The 4,731-nt window shown below is 39.2% G+C and overlaps 1 non-coding gene across 1 annotated transcript; it reads left to right on the top strand.

The window, feature by feature from the left end:
- The first annotated feature begins 1,130 nt into the window (after positions 1 to 1,130).
- Positions 1,131 to 1,250, top strand: LOC113663485. Its single transcript, XR_003445508.1, has one exon. It is a non-coding gene; the product is annotated as a U5 spliceosomal RNA (small nuclear RNA).
- The last annotated feature ends 3,481 nt before the right edge of the window (positions 1,251 to 4,731 follow it).

Genomic DNA, 4,731 nt, shown 5'->3' with positions numbered 1-4,731 from the left:
TTTCAGTGCATCCAAAGCTCATTTTTGTCCTATGTATGTCCTTTTTCTCACAAGTGAATTGCACTTTCACATAAAAAGGTATTGAATTGTAGCTTTTCTTGCACTAGGAGTGGAAGTCTTAAGTGTACATCTTTTAATTTTTAGTGTGTCCTTTACTGTCTATCTTTTAACAGGGAATGTGAATGTAAACTTTATAGCGTTACTCTTAAAGCTAACTAATGGTACAAGACTGGCCCTTGATGTACAATTGTGCTTTAAAGGTACATTACTGTGTAAAAGATACACACTAAGGAATGGTTCAGTTTAGTACTAGTTGTATTCTTAAAACATGATATTTTACCCAAGAAAATTCACTCCTAAAGTTTTTATTATTTATTCATTCAGTGTCATACATATGCATTGAGAGTGTTGGTCCCAGGCTTTGCACATGACATATGTCACAGGATATGTTTGTTATGCTGTCTCGTGTGTGGGTCTGTTTCACGAGATAGGGACAGATTCATTAACCAGAATTGATTACAGCTTTCCAAATAAATTGGGGCAAGCCACAAAAATGAATGTGAGTGTGTTCCCAAATTATTCAGACTTGAAGTCATATCAAAGAAGGCAGAATCAATTTATTTATGGAAATCCTGTTTAAAAATGGAGCGCCTTGCGTCATCTTGAAATGCTGCTTCTTTGTTGTGACTAATCAGACTGGTTTTAATTCCAGCCCTGGAATATTTCACTGCCATGTGAAAAGTATCGATAAGTAGATGATAGACACCAAATTGTCCTCGTTTTGCCCATATAGTGTGTATAATTCGAGTCACATGTTTTTACAACATTTACAGTGTAGCGTCTCTGTTTAGCTGCTTAGAGGATACACTTTAATTGTTACACTTTTATATATAACTTTACTATCAAGAAGTCAAGACAAGAGATACAAGAAAGATATTTTGCCTTGTAATGCAACGCTGTGAAATTCTCCACTCTGATTGGCCAGAAGCTTAATATAAGAGTATAACAAACTAAGCCTAATAATAAACAGGTTAATAATGAGCCAGTACGTGACAAAATACAAACCTTTAGTCACTGATGTAGTGAACATTTCTGTATGGAAAGACTACAGTGTCATGGATTTTTAACAATAGCTCGGGTTTCTCTTCATTCACGCACAAATCTTTCGCCTTTTACTAAAGATTTCTCTGGAGAGGAACGTTGATGAGTTTAACATTGGCAGTTGTTTTGTCTTGTTCAAATTTTTAGGTTGTTTCACTTGGCGCAACTGGTTAAGGCTCTGGGTTGTTGATCGAAGGATCAGGGTTCAAGCCCCAGCACAGCCAAGCTGCCACTGCTGGGCCCTTGAGCAAGGCCCTCAACCCTCCCTGCACAAGGGGCGCTGTATCATAGCTGCCCCTGCACTCTGATCCCAACCTCCTTAGTTGGGGTATGTGAAGAAAAGAACTGCACTGTGCTATAATGTATATGTGGCGATAATAATGACTTATATGCTCCCATTCTATTCTATTCTATTTTTGTAGTAAGACAATTAATGTAGACAATTTGTAGGAAAGTCTTAAAGGACAAGCTTCTGTTTATTCACTTTATACAGCTGCTACTCTCGACTACCTTGATTTATGTATTTTTTAATCACGTTTAATGCAATTATAAATATCTCTGGCTAAAAGCTGTGGATATTGCAAAATATACATTTTAGGAGAATTTCTTGAGTTGATATCGCATCAGTCGATATTCTAAAGCTAAAGTATAACCTTTAACGCATTAAAAGATTTGTCCTTGCCAATGAGTTCCTTATTTCATTGCTGCTATAGCAACAGCCAGCAATATCTAGAGATAAAATTAGCGTTTTTGTATATGTTTAAGATGCTCAGCACTGGGCTTGAGAAAAATGTCCTTCTGGTGATACAAACTCAAACTCAAGGAAACAAACTTCTTTTGTCTGTGTTGATGCCACATGTGCACAAAAGATAGAAGAAAACCTCATTCAAATGCCATGTTCAACGGGAAGATGACGGTCTTTGATGTCGGTGGGAAATGATTTTGGTTAAGATTATAAATGCTTAACCTAAATAACATCTGGTCAGTGGTGTTCCGTTGACGAATGGAGAAGTGCGGATGAACAGAAGCAGATGGGCTTGTGATGGACTGGTGTTCATCCAGGATGGATTCCTGCCTCACACCCTACGTTCTCCGGATTCAGCCTGACAAGAGATAAAGTGGTTACTGTAAGTCAGTGAGAGAAACAGATGGCCTTCAGTGAGTAACTGTATACGTATAGAGCGCATCTATAATGTAGGTGTAGGTGTAGCTGAGATAATGGCCAGAGTCTAGCTAGTAGGTAGTGTCACTACAGAGGATACATACAAAATTCTACAGAAAAGAGTCTGATGCACAGTAACTTGGGCATAAATGTATACTAAGACTAAACTGAGCATAACAGTTTATTAACAAATAAAAAAATTTCATCACTTAATAAATCATCGTGGTGTAAGAGGAATTAACGACCTATAATACAGGATTTGTTGTTATTGGAACAAATTCCGCTCCACTCCACTTCCACACATGCTCAGTCATGTTTTATTCCCTACATTTCTACTAGAGACCAATTTAGACCCCACCCTGTCTAGAGAATTTCCTAGACATTACTTGTCTCGGAGAGAATCAACCCATAGGGTCAGGCGGGGTTTACGTCTGCCATAAACGCTACCCTATATGTATATGAGCCAAGCCTTGGATTGGTTCAGGTTATCAGCAGTGTCTCATGTTCTAACATGAATTATCAACATGTAGATCAACGTTTGAGAGAGATAGAGAGTGTCCAAGTGTCCTCTGATGTCTGTGACAGAATCGGTTCTAAAAATCCATGTCAATGTTTTGTTACAATAATGCCTCCAGGATCAGACCCGGTATCGCTCATTCGGAGTGTAGCTGGTTGTAAAATAAACACGATAACAACAGAATTCCCAAAAACCAACGGTGCATATCTGTGCCTGGTGAAAATCCAGGCTTGTTGCTGCTCCTTCATTTTGTTCTCATGTAACGAGATCTTCGTAGGTTACCTAACAACACTGTGGATGAACGATGCTGTGTGGAAAGAGGAGCTGAAACGATGGCACATTTTTCACGGTTTTGCATAAGAATGTCATGTAAAAAAAAAGAAGAACAGAGGTGCCGGCTCGTTGAGAGAAAACCTTTGAAGAATGTCAAACAGCGTGTGTCTTGAGGCGAACCACCCCCTGCTGTCTTGTGTTGCATTTCAATAGCCCTGGCTTGACGCAGCAAAGCTTCGGTCGTGTGAAAGTGAATGGTGAATGTAAATGAGGTGAGAGCTGCTATACATCAGGGATTTTTGAGGGAATATCGATTTGGATGCCACACATAAGCCTACGTGCTTGTGTTTTAGAAAACACCATGGGAGTTACACCATAATCATTTCCAGTTCAATTGATATTGTTTAGGCTGCTGTAAACTGGGACAGATTCCAGGATTATGAATGCATGATGGGATTTTATCAGCATACCAAAGACAATGGGTATCGTCGGTCTTCTGTAAAGAAACGATGACTAATATTGGATTACAAAATGTCGCCTTAATTGGAAGTTCCAATAAGAAGAAAAAGATTTCTCACTTTACTTTGTGATAATTTGTAATAATATCTGTACCAAGAAGCTGCTCGATGTACGTTTAAGATCTTCCCTGTTCATTTTATTATACCAGCCTGTAAAACGGACACTTTCTGGAGCTCAATTTTAAACATTTCCTCTATACTTCGGAGCTGATCATTCTATAAGGCAGAACCTTTATTGCAGTTCATTTTCTGCTTGATGTGATGCTCTCAGAAGGAAGATGAGGAGATATGACCCCATCCTCCCCCACCTCATGCTCCAGGCTGTTTGTGAACTGGCCAGCTGAACCCCCAGATGAAGGCCAATCTAGTACAGGAAGAACACAGCAGGGTTTTTTTTGTTTTTTTTTTGAGGTCCAATGGCTTTGGATGGCAGGAGCTGTTTATCTTCTTCAAGTAGTTCTGCATGCAAACGAGTCCACGATGTTGGTAATGTGAGCCAGCTCTGGCCAGCGGTACCCTGCAACTGATCTCAATCGTTCACATGGATCCATTACTCAGAAAGACATTGTATCTGAAGAACTAAAAATCCTATAATAGTAAGACTGAATCGTCTTCGATTTGCAGTGTTTTTTTTTAATTTTTTATATGAACCCATGACATCGATCATATTTAGAATATTTAACATAAAGAAATATATTTAATATCATATCATTACTTACTTTATCAGTAATTTGAAAAAAAAAATTCAAATTTCTGAAGAAGCATTATTTTAAAAAAATTCCCAAAAGAATTAGACAATTTTCTGACAAAATATGACTTAAATTAATTATTCATTCATTCATTTTCTACTGCTTATTCGAACTACCTCGGATCATGGGGAGCCTCAGGTGTAATTGGGCATCGAGGCAGGATACACCCTGGACGGAGTGCCAACCCATCACAGGGCACACACACTCTCTCATTCACTCACACACTCACACACTAAAGACATTTTTCCAGAGAAGCCAATCAACCTATCATGCATGTCTTTGGACCGGGGAGGAAACCGGAGTACCCGGAGGAAACCCCCGAGGCACGGGGAGAACATGCAAACTCCACACACACAAGACGGAGGCGGGAATCGAACTCCCAACCCTGGAGGTGTGAGGCAAACGTGCTAA

The sequence above is a fragment of the Tachysurus fulvidraco genome, chromosome 26 (assembly GCF_022655615.1).
Source record: "Tachysurus fulvidraco isolate hzauxx_2018 chromosome 26, HZAU_PFXX_2.0, whole genome shotgun sequence".
NCBI lineage: Eukaryota > Metazoa > Chordata > Actinopteri > Siluriformes > Bagridae > Tachysurus > Tachysurus fulvidraco.
Note: the sequence above shows the minus strand (reverse complement) of the source record. Positions and strands in the feature narration are given on the sequence as shown.